Below are 21006 nucleotides of genomic sequence, written 5' to 3' on the forward strand. Positions count from 1 at the left end.
AAGAACAGAATGAAAACGTTTGAGAAGGATCTCTTGGTCTACAACCCTGGCATGCCTATCACTGACACCTATGGCCATGCATCTTCCAGGCAGACCGTCGCCGACATCCTCTTTGTCGTTCCCTCTCCAGAACTCTGGGTTCCCCACATGGTCTCTGTACTCTCTCCTTTCTCTTCCTCCCCCATTAATGATGGCACCCGTTGGGGGGTACTCTTGACATCCTTCCTTTCCTCAAGGGTCCTCATTAATGTCTGACAGAATGGCAATGTCATGGCCCAGGGCTCTCAGCCCAACCTTCCTTCTTGATAGGCGTCTCCCGTCTCTCACCAATTCCCTACTCCCTTCTCCTGACTCTCCTCCTTCTGCCATCCCTCTGGCTCCATGAGAATCTGCATAAAGCCTGTTTTCAAGTGCAACTACTGGTATGACTCTGAAACACACGTGCAGAGTGGCTGAGCGGAAATGGCAGGCTTCAAGCACATCCTCTGACAAACTGGCCTGGCACCTCCTCCAAAGGCAATTCAGATTTGCCATCTGCTCTCAGAGGGTATATATATACAAGCCTTCATCTCCACACCCACTACCAACATGGCTGAACTTTTCAAAATCTGCAAGGAACTCGCCAACCGTACTGCAGTCTCCACTTCTCCTCTGCCTTCCCAGGCAATGTGGAATTCTCTGGCCTATCACTTCTCTAAAACTCAGGACATCCTCTTCTCTCTCACCTCTTCTCCACATCCTTCTCCCTCCCCTTCTGTCAGTCCCCCCTTGGCCCCCCTTTCCCCTCCCCTTCTACTCCCTTCTTTTTCTCTTTTAACACCTGATAACATTTCGAGACAAGTCCGCTCTATGAAAGTCTCCTCCAAACAGGTGCTCCCTTGCTCCTCCATAACTATCAAGGAAAACATTGTCTCCCTTGCCCCATCCTTGGCCGATTTCTGCAATCACTGTTTTACCACTGGATCCATCCCATTCCTCCTCAAGCACTCCCTTGTGCAACCGCTACTCAAAAAACCTTCTGCTGATCCTTCCTGTCCAGCAGACTACTGCCTTATCTCCACTACCCCCTTCTTGGGCAATGTCCTGGAGAAGCATGCCATCTCCAAGCTTGTCCACCACACTGAATCAGTTGGCTGCCTCCACGACAACCAGTCTGGCTTTAGAGCTGCCAGAGGCACGGAAGCTGCTCTCCTGAACACCTGTGAACCCTGTTCACGAATCTCGATTCCAGCTCTCCTCCTATTCTCATCCTTCTTGACATTTCCTCTGTCTTTGACACAATCAATTATGCCACCCTGATAAAGCGGCTCCATGACACCCTTGGCATCACGGACCTGGCTTTCGACTGGTTGACCTCCGTCTTCTCTGACCGACCTTCCCAGGTTCAATTAGGCCCTTTCCTTTCCACCATCTCACTTTCCGCCTGTGGTGTCCCACAGGGCTCTATCCTCTCACACTGGCTTTTCAATATCTACCTTTCCACTCTAGCCTTTCTGATCTCCACCTTCTCTCCTAATTTTCTGTGTTACGCTGATGAAATGCAGCTCCCCTTCAATCTACCCTCCTCTACCTCCTCTCTCAGACCTGACTGTATGTCTGCTATTCAGGGCTGGTGCATTAATAACTCTCTCTGCCTTAATGCCAGTAAGACAGAGATCCTTCTCATTGGGAGCCCTGCAACCTCATTTCCTCACACACCCTGGCCACCCTCCTTCGATCCCCTCCCTTCGCTCCCCTGTGAAGAAAACATCTTTGATGTCATCTTTGACTCCTCTCTCTCCTTCTCATCACATATCATGAACCTTGCCAATAAGGCCCACTTTCAGCTGCACCTCCTCAGAGGCATTCTCCCCTTCCTCACCTTCCCCCAGAAGCTCAATGTCTCGGGAGCTCTGGTGCTCTCCAGGCTGGACTCTTCCTCAACAGCCTCTTCCTCAATCTCCCTAATTCCTCCCTTTGCCCCCTCCAACTAAACCAGAATATGACTGAAACGTATCATTGGCCTCAAGCCCAGGGTCCACATCTCTCCAGCACTTAAATCTCTGCACTGGCTCCCGGTTGCTGCAACAATCAAATTCAAGGGGTAGATCTTGCAGGTGCCTCCCTCTGGAATGGCCTCCCTACCCCTCTCAGACTTGAGCCGGATCTCCTTAAGTTCCAGAAACTCCTCAAGACCTTCCTTCTCTCTTCTTCCTTCTCCCTACCCCTCCCCTGCTAATGTTCCCCATTGCCTGAGACTAGTGGCCTGGTTCCATCAGTCATACTTGGCACCAGGCCCTGTCCCTCAACCCAGTCCTCCTCTGCACTTCTCCCTTCACCCCGCCCCTCCCACCTGTCTCCCTGCACTTTTCCTAACAGCCCCCCACCCACGCTTGGCTAGCTAGTTTCACCCCTTGGAGCCAATCCATCCCCTTAACTTGCACTTAGTTGTGGACCCCCCCTTCACTCTGTGCTCCCCCTAGCCCTGGCCTACCTGGCACTTTCCTTCTCTTGGGCCCTCCCCACCCAACTCCAGCAGTACCTCACCTCCCCTACCCTTGCATTTCTCGCTACAGCACTTGCACGATCTGAATGTCGCAAAGCCTATTGGGATCACTACTTTCCCTTCTACTTATCCCCCCACAAGCCTTGCTGCACCTCAAAACACTTATGTTTAGGCGCATTACGAATGACAAATAAATAAAAAATAAATAAATGACCAGCAGTTTCCAAACGGGGAGGGCGCTTTCACCTGTCTCTGTGTCTTTTCTCCTTGTTGCTGCCCTTTGCTCTCTTTCCTGGGTAAGCGTTCTCAGATCTGTACTCATTGCGTACTTCTTTCTTAGTCAGCTCTCAAACTCGAGTGAGGAGCCGCTGCATGGGAAGCACATGGTATTTGCACAATCTTTGTTCAAATCATTCTTTGGGTTTTGAGTTTGGGGGGTCCCATGACAGCAGTCCCATGAACAGACAAAGACTTTGAGCCATGGTCATGAGCAAAAGCATGTTTCTCACTCTAAGATTCTGCTGCTTCTGTCTGTGATGCATTTGCAGATATTTCCAAGGCCACGGGACTAGTAAAACACATGGCTTTGGGTGAGCTCTTTATCAATATCAATAGAACAGGCAGGGGGGGTCCCATTGCCGAAGGTTTGCTCCAAGCTACACTGGTTGTATACTAATTGACCTTTTCACAATTGACCTCGGGAGAATTGATCCAATTTAGAAGGTCAATTTGGACATATATGCAGGGGGAAACCCCCCGCATGCCCCCACCCAAACCCCTTATATTATTTATAATCCAAACCAACCCAATGCATATATACAATAACTAAAATAATATAAAGGTCAATTGTAAAAGGTCAATTTGGCTAATACCAACCCAATGCCGCCTTCCTTCTGGAGTGATGTAGAAATAAAGATCTCCCTTTTCCTTGTCCCGTGTAGGAACGAATTCCTGCAACCTCCCTACTGCCCCTAGTATGTAATCCAATCAACACTTTGGGGCCTGTGTACATTGGAGAGGGTGTGGGGCAGACAGACCTGGGAAGATCTGACATTGGATGTGAACCTGAGGCAGGTGATGGACTGGGCAGCGTTGAGGATGAGGCTCCACCGGTACCATCTCCATCAGTGCGTACATCACAAAGCGGGTGGTGGCACTTGCCCACAGGGGGTGCCCCAGTCCCATCAGACAGCCATTCTTCTCTTGGGGGATTATTTAATATATATTTCGATCCAGGTGTTGTGCCTGTGCTCAATGTAAAGATGTATTCCATAATTAGAAGCAGAGTTTATTAAATAGTGTTCATTTCTAGGGAGGATAGCTCAGCAGCAACATGGTCGCCTTGGAAGCAAGATGACACGGAGCAACACAGGTTCGATCCCCGGGTCCACGCTTAGAAACCTATGGGTATTAAGCGCGTTATAAATAACATATCATATCATGTGCAGTAAAAGATGTGATTGGTGACCTGTCCAAAACGGTATTGCTGCATAGATTTTCATTAACGAATACCAGAGATGGATAAAACGTATTGCTTCCATTTTTCATCAGTCAAATGTTACCAAAGCCGACCACTGCATATAGCGTTGCCATTAGTGTTAACACAAAACATTTTTGCTGTTTAGATTAAATCTAATTAAGATGATATCCTTGCTCCAAGAATTAGGCATATCACTAGAAGATCTGAACAGATGCAGACTGCTCAATTCCTAAAAATCTGAGCATAGCCTTCTAATTGGCGCAGCCGATCGCAGCACTTGGAGCGCCCATGCATTGCATTTATGTGAGTTCGCTTGCTAGAGCTGCCCAGGCCTAAACCTAAGTGGACATTTTGTCAGATGGCATATGAAATTACTGGAATTCGATTTTCAGATAAACCACAAACCAAGATGAACTAGCACTGTTCCGGATGAATTGACTCATCATTCTCTGGAGCGGAGCGATTTCAAACCATTGGACTATACCCTCTCCCCCGAAGAGTACTAATAGCTGTGATTAATCCTTGTTCCGCTGAAAGGTCCTGCCTAAAAGTGCAGACGGCACTTGTCAATGGCGGCCGCCTGAGAATTAACTATGCCTCTAGGATGGCTGCTGCCGAATAGGAAGAAACACGTGGCCCTTGCTACTAAAGACAACACAGATTTTACACTAGAATGAATGGTCATTCCTCTCAACACATTAATAATGTATATTTCAATTAATTGTGTTATTACACATTTCTTATATATATATATATATATATATACAGTCAAATTTCCCTTAGGAAATTCAACATTTGTAAATTCCTGACACATATATTAGAATCAGTTCTTACTAGGCGTTACTGCTTGGCTGCAAAGGTCACTCCCTCGCTATCAGTTTACAGACCCTAAGATAATGTTGTACAGTACTCCTAACCTTTGCAGATCTGTCCAGAGTCCTTGCACCAAGGCATCCCCAATTCTGAATCAGAGCAAGGCCGGTTGGACTTCCATTACAGTGGGACAAAAGGAAATGTGCCACAGTTTGTACACTTTCATCATGACAAATGCAGTGGCCTCCACTGCCTTTTCTCCCACGCCACTGAGCAGCGAGCGCATAGGTGGCTACCTAAAAGCAACCTAACCATAACTTGCAGAGGCTTTGCTGCGGGTGCGGGGTGGCCCCGGGTCTTTTGGTGATAGCCCCGGATAGAAGCTCAGGTACTGCAACCAGAAGGCTAGCTAGCCCCGTGTCCCAACAGTCCCAACATTAGCATAGCCCCAGATCTTTTACAAACCTAGCAACACCTGTGTCAGGCACATTCATCTAAAGCAGACTAGGTTGTACTGCACTAGGCACCTTTCCATGCATAACAAGAAAGCTTCTTAGCACTGGCACCAACCTCCCTGTTTGTTGCCAATCTTCTTGCACGTACCCCTAATTGACAGCCTTCACCAGGCACTCTGCTGGATCCCCAACATGCATCAACCCTCTTAGTAACTCAAACTAATAGGTGGGATCTGCTGGGATCATCAACTAACGTAAGTAACAATGATCACATTTTACTTAGCGCTTAACTTGTGGGGGTGTTTGCCAGAGCTCAGCCCTGGCACTTATTTGCAAGTCCCAACACTCATTGTCTCAGACTCAGTTTCATTATGATGTGGTGCTTTGGCAACTTTGCCATTTGAACTGTCAGTCAGTAATAGTCGCACAACAAACAGCAGTGTGAACTGGGCATGTATCTTCACCCTGGGCCAGCTCATTCTAGTGCATGAATCTGATCACCCACACTGGTGTGGCGGTGCTAGTTTGCCATTTTTATGAATAACAATGAGTTGGAAATTGACCATGTTGAGCATTCGTGCTGACCATGCCCACAAACTGCTCCAGTCAGCATGCATGACATGGTGTAGCTGGTTATTTACTGTAATAAGCAGAAGCAGTGCCACAGCAGGGTGTGTTGACAACAAGAGGGCATCCAACAGAACTAGCACTGCCAGGACAAAGGCCACTGCTGAAGAGGAGAACTAGTATGTTATGTTATTTGATGGTATGTTGATTGATATTTGTAAATAGCATATCTACCACAATAAGTGCATCCATTAACCCCAAAGAGCTGATGCGAGTTGCAGCTTTAACCCAAATATGTTGACACTAGTGGAAGCAGTCGTGGGAGGTAGCAAGAGTGCCATGGAGATGCCCTCCCCGATGTGCCAAAGAGGTGCTTCAAAATATTTGGGCCCTGGCATTTATTCTTTTACAAATGAAGCACTGTATATTACATGGCACTTAGTCCATAAGCAGACCCCACACAGCAGACCTTCAAGACTGCCCACACTTCAATGAAGTTAATCCTTAACAGAGTTATAGGAGAATATGTCAGAGTGCCAGCTCTGAACTTAAAAAAGGATATAGAAAATAAATGTTCTTCCCAAGGAAGCGTGCTCCGAACCAAACAGCAATCGCTCCCACGGCTGCCTTTGCTTGACGATACTGTAGGCCGCATTGATGAAATAAGTAAAGAATCTCACGCTATTAAGCAAGTCTATGCAAAAAGAAAGAGCATTCTCATCCTTGGCATTTAAGGGATTAAATAAAACAAAATAGTAAAAAGGCATCTTATCAATTGCCCCGAAATCCGACACATGAGTGCTATGCAAATAGTTAATAAAATAAAATAGCAATATTATTTTGATATAACCACATATAAAGCCTAGAGTTCGGTTAACTTGGTCAAGTATTTTATAATGCGTCTGACTATAATCTCTGGGATGACTACCCTTTCCCACAAAGGTCTGCAAGAACAAGGTAGCAGGTAGCAGCTAGTCGTTCTTTCATGCCTGTCCTTCAGGTCACAGGTGAGCAACGCAACAAGTGCCTTGCTCCAAATCTGCTCCCTCAAAAAAAAAAAAAAAACACTTCTCCCAGATTATGTTGTTATTGCTTTAGTGCTTCTTAGCGTTTGGGCATGTATGTTTGGAAAATCCAATCTTTTTATCGTTTACCTTTAGCACATGTGGCATTGTTATGGCTTGTCATGCTGAAGGAGGTACAGGGCACTGGGACATCGAAGATGTAATCACAGCAGTTTGGTAGTCTGAGATTTCAAACAAAAGGATGGGGCTTTATGTAGCATGTGCTAGTACTCTTAAGCAAGGTCCATTTCATCACAGTCAAATGCGAACTTCCTAAGCCACTGCAACCCTTGCAATTCTGTATTTTTTAAATTTTTGAAACAGTTCTCTGAACGTTGGATGCGTTTTACCTCCTGACCAGTAGGGTTTCATGCCAGAGTTCAGTATCCCTGAGCTCCAGGGGAGTATTGGAGGAACGACTATGCAACAGATGAAAACCAAATGGGAAGACATGATGTGCGGGTTGACAAAAAGAAATGCATATTATGTTTCACATATAAAACACCAGTAACATTGGAAAAGCCACTTTGATTTCATGGAAAATGTCAACCCAAGACAAACCATTTTGCTGGCTGTGGGAAACTTCACAAGGAAATCTCCCACTGCCAGTGTGGATCTTACATCTCCCATCTAATTACCAACTGCAATAAAGTTTCCTGCTAAAGGTGTTGAAATTCAGTGTTCTCCAGATGTGCTTGCTCTGAAGGCATTGACTGCAGGAGAAGTTCCCCTTGGCTGGAGCATGACCAATATGTGTGAAAATGGGGGCAACAACCTCAAAGAGCAAGCTTTGAACACAAAGATACTTGATAAAAAAAAACTCTGGGTACAGGCTGACCCAGTGAAAACAAATGGCCGGGAGACAGGAGAACGGCCATTTGTCCCACATGAAGATTCACAACTAATTTAAAAGGACTATTAGCATATAAGCCTTTTTCTCAGTGATCATATGGTGGATTTTCTTCATTTGGGTACCATTTTTTAATGTAATTTCCAGGTGATTGTAGTGATATAAAATTCCTCCACCTGCAACTTGTGGAACTGTAATGGCCAGTTAAACTAGGTTTCTGGATGATTTGAACATGTTGCAAATGTGTGAGTTGGTGAGCAGGTGGAGAATAAAATTAGGGATATGGGTAATACCTTAAATATTCATAACTGTTATGCTTTTTATGGAAATGGCAGAAAGGTGCCAAATGGCTGTGCTACATGGTACAGACATGGTGGTTGGCTTATCTAACTCCCCATGATTAGCTGAATCAGAAAATAGGTACATTATGGCAGTTGCTAGTAACATTTTGAAGTTGTGATACATAACTAGTTTTTGCAAAAGATTTGAAAGGAGAACAAATGACGATTACAAATGGGAATTGCCATTTGTTGCTCCAGGCCCCTAAACCAATCCTGACTTGGAGGCTGGGTTTGGGAGGAGAGAGAAGGGTAACTGTCCAATCCTAGTTGTGGGAATTATTGCAGCGAACTTCCCCAAGATTGTAAAATTGGTGGTGTCCTCGCTGCTATGCAAGGGGGACTGCACTAGGAGGAGGGGACACAGGGACAGAGAGACAGAGATGGCTGTTGAAACTTTGAGAGTGGAGTGACCAGACCCCTGCCCTATCTTTCCAGAGTGTCCTGAGATCCAGCTTGCTTTCCTGAACTTAGAACTGAGCTCTGGGAACCCAAATGGTAGGGGAGTTTGCTTGCCTTGAATCCTGTGCCTTCCTAGTGGGTGTGTGGGGGTAAAACTGTGTAGATGCTTAGCCTATTTAACTAAAAATATTAACTTAATTAATTCCCCATGTGGCAGAATACTATAGGTTGAATTTTGTTAACATTTGAAATTATCAAAGCTCCCTTCCCAGGGTGCTTTGAAAACTATAGCCTACAATTTTATTGCATAATCCTTTTTGTCATGCTTGCCCCAACTTCTTTAAGGAAAAGGGTTGTCTTTGTTCTTAAATCAGTCCAACCTTTTTGTCAACATCCACCAACACAGGCCTTTCAGTGGAGGGGGATCTGATTGCCCAAATTCCCCAAATCATTCCAATTTTACTGTCCGACTTCCCAACACAGAGCAAAGTTTCTGAAAAACAAACCGCTAAATCACCCTTTGTTTATTTCAAACCAAAAGTGTGGGTGAAATCATAATTGCCAAATGTGTTTGTGCCAATCTTGAAATCCTACTGCTAGCCTTTTTAAGCCCACAGGAAAATCAAAATCCCACATCACTACATGATATTTGCTTTCACTATTAATCAGTGTAATTCTTTCTTGAAGTGAAGAAATGGGATTGTGTTCTTTTCAACTAACCATTGTGATTTATTTATGCTGAGAGAAGTTGATTGTGTTGTGGATGGATAAAGTGGTGTTTGACATTAGCGTGCTAATTTCTATTACTTTTATTTAAATAAATACCAAAATATTTCCCCTGCTACAGCCTTGTTCTTGGCTTATTGTCAGCTCAGTGGGAGGCATCCAAGGGGCATGACATGTGTCTGAAGTAGTGCTTAAAATAAAATCCATTTAACAGTTTGTTGCCTCACACCTTAATTGGGGAAGGGAGGAAATTCCTGTGTTGAAGTGGGGCTTCTCAATAAACCGTTACAGCAAGAAGACCGACCAAGACCACTAGGATCCTATTTTTCTGCTTGACGTTTTGGGAATGCTTGACTGAGTATCATAACTTTTAAAATGTAAATTAACCTTTCCTACTGCATGGCAATTCATCGTTGTGGGGCTATCAGCACAAAGACAACATATTTGGCCCCAAGCCTAACATTGGGATCCAGTTCCTCACAAGAAGACTATGTCCTTGAATTTCTTGCACGTATGAAGAAATCAGCAAACCTCACTTTAGGAAAGCATGCAATGTTTAAAAGAGATTCGTCTCCTGCCAGTGGCTAGGATGAAATGTACCACCAGGCGTGGTCATTGTATTTGCTTACCAGACCTTCAGATATGGAGTCTGCCTCACCCAGAGCAGAAGCTGTTCTTTGACGGTGTGAAATACTATTTGATGGGCAGCCTTATTTTAAGATCGGATGAGTGGTAATTTAGGGGGTAAAATCAAGGCACAATGCTTTGACGCCTTGATTTAACCCTCTGCCCCATTTTTATGCAGTGGCCAGGTGGAAGAAGGGCATGGAGAGGATCGCCACTGAGCATTCCTCCTGCATTTCATTTCACACCTGCATCTCCTTTTCACGTAGGTGTGAAACAAATGAATTTTGATGGATTCCGCCTTGGTTTAGACGAGGCATATTCCATCGCAATCATTAGTAAACACTGTCTGCAAAGGGAATTTGCAGGCAGTGTTTACTGTTTGAGAAGACAGGGAAATAAAGGGGTTTGCCTAGCGTTTATGCTTTGCTTTTACCCTCCGCCTCCTGAACATTAAAAATTGCATCCAGGGGAAGTAGAAGCACGTAAGTGCTAACGTGGCTGGCCCTCTGCATTCAGTAACCAAGGAGCTAGTGTTGCACATTTGAGTAATTTGGCTGCAATATCCATCATTTGCATGGTCGGAGTGCAAATGTGCAAAGCAAAAAGGTGGTGTACACGCGGGTACATGATCTTTTGTCCGGCACTTTTGCACTCCGCCGTGAAAAGTGAGTAAACTCTGCCTGCGCTCACAAAACTAAACACTGCTCAACATGCTCGCATATCGGGCAGTGTTTAATTGTAATTCTACACGCTGCCTGCCATGCAAACATTCATACCAGCGCAAGAGGTGAGGTATTTGTATGATGGAGAGGAAGGAAGGTGGTGGAAACACAAGTTGTGTTCCGCCCCTCCTCTCCACCATTCAAATCGTGGAAAATGAGACATAATGAGCTCCCGTCTGTTGTAAAATAAGGCTCTTTGTTTTATGTATTCCCCTCATCTGATAATTCCACCTCAAGCAGCAGCAGTGTTCTGTACTGCCTTTAGACAATTTAATTAGCGGTAAGTGCTATGCAAAGTAGCTTACCCCTCAGTTCCGGAAAAAGCGCAACTGCGTATTGGTACTAAACCCCCATAATCACCAGATGCATGGCTCTTCTCTCAATCTAGCGTGCATTGCATTCCCTATTGCAAGGCAAGTCAGAGAAGCCCACATCCAAATGTAAATACATCAGGGAGTTTGGGAAAGTGACACGTTTCTCCTCCACTGTGGGTTATTGATGAAGCGAGTCACAATGACACATTACATTTACTCGGCATTGATCTGAACCCCTGCGAGGTTTGCCGGGCTGTGAGGACCCTGTGACCCGTGGCAGACTCAAACATTTGAAGATGCAATTAATAGACTGCTGGCAAATTAAGATTTTAAAGTCTAGTTTCCAATGGGACCTTAATTGAACATTTTAATAACATGGGAATGTGTCAGCATGCTAAAGTCTCTGTAGGCCTTCCCGGATGTTAATGGTCTGGTAGAAGAGCCACAACGTGAATTAAGCAGATGTCTTATGTAAAATGTATCGACCTTCATAAGCAGTGTTTCACTGTTCCTCACCAGTGTGAAATAAGGCAGTGGTTACAGTATTCGTGCAGCATTTCTTGGGCTCCTGACCAAAAGCACGCCCGCTAATTGCCACATACTGGAAGCCACTGAGCACATGGCAAAGTTTGAATGGGCCTGGGATCCGAACTGCCCTTGCCAGCAAGTAAGCAGATCCACTGTTGGCTAACATGCATGATTTGTGGGCAGCATAAGGCCTGCGGTTGTTAATTCTGCAGGCATTACACTTAGAATTCCTAATAACGACTTGAAGTGGCTTACTTTGCAGTGTGTTCTATACCAGTTCACTTCAAACAACAGTTCTAAATGGATTATTGTAGATAGAAGTCTTTTATACTGAGCCAAATAACTACCATGGTGCCCTCAAAGCACTGAGGCTTGTCTGGAAGTTGGCCTATTATGCCCCCACCCAGCGTATACAGATCATAGTTAGCAAGGGGTTAAGCAGTTGGGTACGGGGGTATATAGAGAACAAACAAGGGGGTTTAAACAGTGGTAAGGGAAGTATAAATGATAGTGCTTGGGTGCATGGCAACCCAGCCTATTTATACCATAGGTCTGAATTGCATGAATGAGGGTGGTACCTTGAAAGGTGTCTGAAGGAGAAGGGAATATTTATGCAAGGGTAATTTCAGAGAGATAAACAGGGTTGGTGGTTTTGATGTAGATGCTCAGCTTGGTGAAATATACAATGAGTTGCCAGTACAAGGGAGACCAAGGTTGGAAACCTGTCGATCCTCAACCAATGGCTGCGTTATTGGAATTCTTTGCACTAAGAAGGGGGTCTCACACCTGTGTATACCCTTATCAATTATGTTCACACATTAGACCCAGGGAGGTCTATTATATCTGGGGTATTTTTTGTTTTTTTTAATTTTCTGTTTGAGGTTCGTCCACCTCTTGAGGTTTTGTGGGGGGTTCTGTGTTTTTTAAATTTTTATTATTAAAACTGCTTCATAGATGAAAAAAAACATTTTTATTCCATTTCTCTATCCACAGGATTTTAAAAATATTTCTTTGATGTTTTTAACCAACACAAAGTCCTTTCAAGGTTTTTCTTCTTTGGGGTAAGGCTGTGTCCTGTGTTTATTTGTTTCTCAGAACACAGTGTTGACTAATGTGATAGTATTTCACTCGGCTCTCCTATATACTATGAGCCAGTCTTCCTGGTTTTCTTTGAGGGAATTAGTTCAGAGTGGAGTTGTCCTCATGTTGTCTTCTTCAAGAGGATCGTTATCCAAACTTCCACCGAGTTTCAAAGTAGTCACTTGTCTGGTAGGTTTGGAAAAAAAGGCTTGCGTTATTGGAACACCATGTACAGCAGGGGATCATTTCTACCCAGTTAAGTTATACTTATATACAAGTGTTAAAAGAGACAACTGCAATACTACTTCGATATATCACTATTTTTTTCAGATTTAACATATTTGAAAGGTTGAATTGGTACCGACTTTAGATCTGTGGGCTGCAATGCCACGGCAAGTCTTTAACCATATTGCAGAAAACAATTGAGTGGTGTTCGGAAGGCAAATTATACAGATTGTTTTAAAAAGAGCTAATAGTTATAAAAGAACGCAGCCAGAGATTACTCTGATATATCACTATTTTTCTACAATTGAAAATATTTGAAAGGTTGAATTGAATTGAATTGGCACCGACATTAGATCTGTGGACTGCAATGCCACTGCAAGTCTTTAACCATATTGCAGAAAACAATTGAGTGGTGTTCGGAAGGCAAATTATACAGATTGTTTAAAAAAGAGCTAATAGTTATAAAAGAACGCAGCCAGAGATTACTCTGATATATCACTATTTTTCTGCAATTGAAAATATTTGAAAGGTTGAATTGAATTGAATTGGCACCGACATTAGATCTGTGGACTGCAATGCCACGGCAAGTCTTTAACCATATTGCAGAAAACAATTGAGTGGTGTTCGGAAGGCAAATTATACAGATTGTTTAAAAAAGAGCTAATAGTTATAAAAGAACGCAGCCAGAGATTACTCTGATATATCACTATTTTTCTACAATTGAAAATATTTGAAAGGTTGAATTGAATTGAATTGGCACCGACATTAGATCTGTGGACTGCAATGCCACGGCAAGTCTTTAACCATATTGCAGAAAACAATTGAGTGGTGTTCGGAAGGCAAATTATACAGATTGTTTAAAAAAGAGCTAATAGTTATAAAAGAACGCAGCCAGAGATTACTCTGATATATCACTATTTTTCTACAATTGAAAATATTTGAAAGGTTGAATTGAATTGAATTGGCACCGACATTAGATCTGTGGACTGCAATGCCACGGCAAGTCTTTAACCATATTGCAGAAAACAATTGAGTGGTGTTCGGAAGGCAAATTATACAGATTGTTTAAAAAAGAGCTAATAGTTATAAAAGAACGCAGCCAGAGATTACTCTGATATATCACTATTTTTCTACAATTGAAAATATTTGAAAGGTTGAATTGAATTGAATTGGCACCGACATTAGATCTGTGGACTGCAATGCCACGGCAAGTCTTTAACCATATTGCAGAAAACAATTGAGTGGTGTTCGGAAGGCAAATTATACAGATTGTTTAAAAAAGAGCTAATAGTTATAAAAGAACGCCGCCAGAGATTACTCTGATATATCACTATTTTTCTACAATTGAAAATATTTGAAAGGGTGAATTGAATTGAATTGGCACCGACATTAGATCTGTGGACTGCAATGCCACGGCAAGTCTTTAACCATATTGCAGAAAACAATTGAGTGGTGTTCGGAAGGCAAATTATACAGATTGTTTAAAAAAGAGCTAATAGTTATAAAAGTACGCAGCCAGAGATTACTCTGATATATCACTATTTTTCTACAATTGAAAATATTTGAAAGGTTGAATTGAATTGAATTGGCACCGACATTAGATCTGTGGACTGCAATGCCACGGCAAGTCTTTAACCATATTGCAGAAAACAATTGAGTGGTGTTCGGAAGGCAAATTATACAGATTGTTTAAAAAAGAGCTAATAGTTATAAAAGAACGCAGCCAGAGATTACTCTGATATATCACTATTTTTCTACAATTGAAAATATTTGAAAGGTTGAATTGAATTGAATTGGCACCGACATTAGATCTGTGGACTGCAATGCCACGGCAAGTCTTTAACCATATTGCAGAAAACAATTGAGTGGTGTTCGGAAGGCAAATTATACAGATTGTTTAAAAAAGAGCTAATAGTTATAAAAGAACGCAGCCAGAGATTACTCTGATATATCACTATTTTTCTACAATTGAAAATATTTGAAAGGGTGAATTGAATTGAATTGGCACCGACATTAGATCTGTGGACTGCAATGCCACGGCAAGTCTTTAACCATATTGCAGAAAACAATTGAGTGGTGTTCGGAAGGCAAATTATACAGATTGTTTTAAAAAGAGCTAATAGTTATAAAAGTACGCAGCCAGAGATTACTCTGATATATCACTATTTTTCTACAATTGAAAATATTTGAAAGGTTGAATTGAATTGAATTGGCACCGACATTCGATCTGTGGACTGCAATGCCACGGCAAGTCTTTAACCATATTGCAGAAAACAATTGAGTGGTGTTCGGAAGGCAAATTATATAGATTGTTTAAAAAAGAGCTAATAGTTATAAAAGTACGCAGCCAGAGATTACTCTGATATATCACTATTTTTCTACAATTGAAAATATTTGAAAGGTTGAATTGAATTGAATTGGCACCGACATTCGATCTGTGGACTGCAATGCCACGGCAAGTCTTTAACCATATTGCAGAAAACAATTGAGTGGTGTTCGGAAGGCAAATTATACAGAATGTTTAAAAAGGAGGTACTAGTCATACAAGAATGGAGGCAGAGATGTCTATGTAAAGGCACACTATTTTGGGCTCGCTCCTGCCTGTGTAAGAGGCTGCAACCTGAACAGAACCGTGCCGGTGGATGGGTGAGAGGCCTTATTTCGTAAAGAAATGGAATATAAGTTTAAAGAAAGTTTTGGAATCCATTAAGGGGTTGCACTGCAGTGCGCTGGATATCACATTCTCTGAAGGCTTCATGGTACATACAGAGCAATTTTTTTTAAATCACGAAAGTGAATGTAGTTTTTTTAAATGAAATAGTACAGGTGTTGAAAATATGAAGGGCCAATTTTCCTGTGTGTGTGTGTGTAAGAGAAAGGCATCCGTGTGTTTGTGGTGGGGGTCTGCCTCATGAGTAATCCATAATGAAAATGTTGATTTATGAGTGTGCAACATCATACACTTGGTATACTGGGAAGTCTGGAATGTATTAATGAACGTGATTTACAGAGACCATACTGGCACCAATTTTGGACACAGCTCCATGACAGTTGTACATTAACCCTAGTGGCATGGATTGTAAAGTGATTAACAGGGAACACACTGGCATAGATTGTGCACACATCTTCATGAAAGGGTTTTACAATGGCAATTTTGGAATATGATGTGAACACAGGCACCATGAAAATGGTCTACTGTTGGAAACACAGCATCTACTGGATGGCTACACGTGTTACCCTGGAAAAACAACTGTAAAATGTATGACTTTCTACCCTAATTTTCTCAATATTGTGCTGCAAAATGCCTAATTTCAATTTTGTTTGGATGCAGAACCCCCATGACTTCTATTTAACATAAGGCTGCCTGACTATGCATGGTCGCTAATTCTTGGGAGATGTTGATATCCCGTCACTAACAAATATTCACCTGTCACCTGTCACCACTGACCTTGAATTGTTTACAATTCCAGTGCCCCCAGAGCAGCCACCACTCCGCCACGTTAGAGTCATGCCTGTTGGCCTGAGGATGGACACAGCAGTGCTTTAACTCTAGTGGATTGGCCAGTCAGAATCCTTGAGCAACTGCATAGCTGCCTTTTAATAGGGCCATAGCTAGTGTCAGGAAGTCTAGTGGGAGGAAGGGCCCAGAGGCATAGATGTAAGGGATGGCATATAGGTGTATTTGGTATCCCCCATTTACTTCACCTAACAAAAACTCTTCTACACTTACTTCTGCATTCACTTGGTCAGACATTTAATTATTCATGCATTAACTTCTTACCTTCACTTCATCTTCATCTTCACATTCTCAAGGAGGCAAAGGATATGGTAAGGTTAGCTGGAAGGTTAGGGGTGGGTCAATGGAAGTCTGGGTGATAAATGTGGGTGAGAAAAGAAGGGGGGTTAAAATCAGTTTCCACCTGTAATGACGCATTGTTGACTGGGCATCTATCTCATGATACAAAGATAAGTGCTTTTATGTGGCTGGAGTGGCCTGCACTGGAGCAGCCAGTTTGGCAATGTTTTCTTATTGTTGCATGACATTTTGTATTGGCAAAGCCAAGAGGAGTATGTTCTTGTGGACGAGTACTGGCATATATTGTTAAAGCAAGTTTAGACATCTTCGCATATACTATCCTTTGTGTGCAAAGCCAACGTTAATATGTTCTTATCTGGGAATACAGGCATATATAGGTGCAGCCAGCTTGGAAATGCATGGGCACAGCAAGTGTGATTTTTTTTAAAAAAAATTTTATACTATGATATATTGTGGGGAATTACATCAGGAAAACACATTAGGAAATGGTCCTGTGCACTGTTGATGACTTGCACCTATTGTATTTTTTTTATGAATTACCCCACAAAACCGACTGCAAACTGCCTGGCTTTTTACCAATTATTTCCCTGAAAGTGTTCCGTATAAAGCATCACTTTAACCTTTTATTCAAAATATTTTCTCTGGGGAGGAATCCCTCAGACAATACTTGTTTGTTCTCTTGCGACAGTAGGTTGCTCTTGGAAATTTGTGGCAAATATTTTACACCATACCAATTGAACATTCACCAGCCAGCACTGCATTACAATCTGGGTTCAGGAGCAAACTCTCCATGAAAGAACTCACTTATGCCTCCAACTTTCTAACAACAGCCCCAACCTTCACTACCATTGCTTGCACAATCGCTTCTTTGTTCTTCTTCCCCTTTCCAACCTTCAGGCTTGCCTGCTCTCAAAACTTCACCAACTGAGTCACAGCCATCCGCCACTGGATGGCGTTACACTACCTGGTGCTGAACTCTCTCCAAAAAAAATGGTTATTCCCCCTCCTTTCAATGCTAATCATACTCTCCCATTTTCCACATCCTTCCCGCCGGGCACCCTCACTCTGTCAGCCAAGCTTCCCAACAATGGAATCCTCTGCACCAGCAGCTTGAGGCTCCATCAGTTCTTTATGGCCACCGCCATCTCAGCAAGAGTCAATCACTTCACTTTTAGAATTAATCACCCACCGCAAAGCCAAATAAGAATCTCTTCTGTTTTGCTCAGTCAGCTCAATTACTGTTCAAGCCTAATCCTCACTCTTCCTTCTCTCTGCGACATCCATATTTACCTGCTCCACCCTATATCTTCAGGCTTACTTTTCTCTCCTTTTAACAAAGTCTCGAACTTTGCTATTTACATTCTACCCTGTTTCTCCCACACATCTGCGCTCCGTCACCATGCTGGATAGATCAATACAAAATTATTTCTCTTTAAATTCCTTCTTCTCGTCATCTCGTCCTGCACCCTACCTGCTGACTACATATTTCTATTCTCCTCCTCAAGCACTCTGTTTCTCCTCTCTCCTTACCCTCTCCTTAACAGTGATAATGACTCGAAAACAACAATTTTTATTATCGGAAAAACAGACCTAAAAGGACCCGGTGCCCGCCTCTCACTATTGACACAGTCCATGAATGCTGTGCCTGACAAACACAATTTTCCTTTGTCCCCAAACACCACAATGATAATACCCAGGGGGCCACAAACCAGCACAATCTACCCCAGGGCTAAACCTGCAACAAACTGGCAGCCAGGGAACGGCTTTCAAAGAGGCTGTCTAAAGGCTCCAGGCCTGCTTTCCAGAAGACTGTCTGTAAAGTGAAACTAACATGAGATGAACAAGTTGCTTCCTTCAGTGGCAGGTCTGCAGGTTATGAGCCATTTTCAGAAATGTGTGTATTAGAAACCGTGTTCATGCGTAAGCAATTGCACAATACAATATCCATGCTTTACAGTACACAGTTTACAAACATTTCAATAGCAAAGGTACCTTTTTAACATGTAGTATATAGCATACATATTTGAACGTGCAATATGTGTTTTACTGCAGCATCTATAAGAGTTCTGAGTTTATAATGTGCCTTTTCACCATGTAACCAATGCGTTTTAATATGCCCATGGGTGTGTCTCACTATGTAGCATAAGCAATTTCTATTTCCATTAAGTACGCATTTCAGTAGGCCCTGGATATCATTGACTTAAATGTGCCATGCACACCTCACTATATAATATGCAGAGCTTGGGATACAATGCTTGTATTTCTCCCTGAACAGTACGCATTTCAACATATAATATATGCATCTCAGTACACATTTAATGCATCTCCGCTAACTGTGTGTACATGTCAGTATATGTTATGTGTATGCATCACTATATACTGTATGCACAGCTCCATAGCCAATGTGTTGTACCTCAGTATACAGTGTATGGATCTCAATATACTGTATCTACATGGCCATATACAATGCATGTATCTCAGGGCACAGTGCATTTACTCACACATGGTATTTCAGCATATCATGTTTGTATCTAATTTCGTGTATATACAACTCCTGCATTATATGTGTTTCCGTGTGCAGCATAGATATTTCAGTATACAAAGCAGACATCTCAATATGTGCATTTCCGTATATAATGTATGTTTCACTATGCAGGGTTCATTATTTTTTTATTATGTTCATTGCATCAAATTATTGCCATTGAGATACCATTCCATTGAAAAATTTGCATCGAAAAATGTTTAATCAAATGCATTTTTTTAATGGGCGGCTAATGAGGGGGTCCCCAAACTCCCTGTTTTTTACCCTTTAAAACCCATTCAAATTAAACGAAACCCTTTACATTTAAAAAACATGCATTCGATGCATAGTTTTTCGATGCAAATGCCTCGATGCAAAGGCTTTCGATGGTAATGCATTAGATGTAAAGACCAGATACTACTATGCAGTGCATATATCTATATCTATATCTATATATATATAATTTCCCTATAGGCCCCCATAGAGAATCCTCAAGCAAGGTGCACAAGGAAGAGAGCTTAGATCAACAAAGCTCAGAGAGGGGCCCCTTAAAAACCCTTCACATCTCTCAAAGTAGACTAGGTCGGGCGGTTGCAAGTAGGCTTACTTAAGGGTGTACCCACACGTCAGACAGTAAAAGCATTTGCCATCTCAAGAGCAGGCAGCACTGGGATGCCTCCTGAAGCCCAAGAAAAGTGATACCTTCGAGAGGGGCTGTGTTATTCTAGCGCACAGCCTTCGAGTGTATAATTACCGAGTGCCCTGGAGTAGACTTTATACCAGTCATCAGAACACGGGGCGAAGATGTGCCCACGATTCATAAATCTTGGGGGGCAAGGCTGCAGAAATCGAAACTAAAATAACAGGTAAACTAAACAGTCTGCAGGAACGAACGCTACACTCTGCAATTAGTGTTTTTAATCATTACGCAAAAAAAGGGTCTTCGGGCATGTCTTTCGATATCATCTTAAAAGGAAAGCAAAATGGGATGATGTTGAAGAGAAGATCTGAAGAGCCTGTGACATGCCTCCATTACAGGCGCCCATTCATCTCCTGCTGTTTGAAGTCTTGCACACATGATACAGGAAGTCAAAACATTTTATGTACCATAGGAAATCCGAGGTGTAATGTTTAATGTTCAGAGGAAATGTAAGCAAAATGTACACCCTGGCGGGTTTGATATCTTTCACTTTATGGCGCCTAAAAAAAACCTACAGACCTGGAGGCGGATTAGTTTTATTTAATACATGAAATGAGCTACGGTAAAGATGTTGGGTCATTTATTTTTTGGCTTTCAGGCCTTCTCTACCAAGAATAAAATCACAAACTTTAAAAACCGAATGCCCTGTGGATGTCTATTAGTGTTGAGTTTTACACGGAATATGCTTGTTTTATAATGATCAAGCGCTGTAAAAAAAATATAAATGCTGCCACAAAACACAAATAGCATCTTTTCTGAAGGGGCAGGAAATAATATTATATAGCAGCTTCAATCAAGTGGACAAAATTAACACAAAGTAGCTTAGCATTTTGAAAAAATTCCTTTAGTCTCAGAAAATCTTTGGTTCCATGTGATAATGCCGTCTATGCCGTTTCCCGGCGACTATATGTATGGCAAAATTATATATGGGGACAATATTACCTGATACCAAATGTTTCAACCATCTGCAGTTCATAAAACAAGAATTGGACAGACACATATGTTTTTTTGGTGGACTTTATCTCCTCCCCTGCTGTTTAGCAGCAGGCATGGGGACCTCTCTGGCTTTGCTGCACCAGGTCTTTACCGCGCTGCTACTGGCAGCTTGGAAATGACTGTGAAGTGTGGGCAGTGTGGGGTTAGGGAGGGGACAGGAACATGTGTTAGATGAAGTGAGTGGATGATGAGCACCTACGGAGACACCAGGTGAGTGAGCCTGAGGCACAACAGGTGGTGAAGCCTGGGACCCCCTTCAATAAGATCACAGGCTGCGGAAAGTAGTGTTGAAAAGG

The sequence above is a fragment of the Ambystoma mexicanum genome, chromosome 10 (assembly GCF_040938575.1).
Source record: "Ambystoma mexicanum isolate Mex_15411 chromosome 10, UKY_AmexF1_1, whole genome shotgun sequence".
NCBI classification, from domain to species: domain Eukaryota; kingdom Metazoa; phylum Chordata; class Amphibia; order Caudata; family Ambystomatidae; genus Ambystoma; species Ambystoma mexicanum.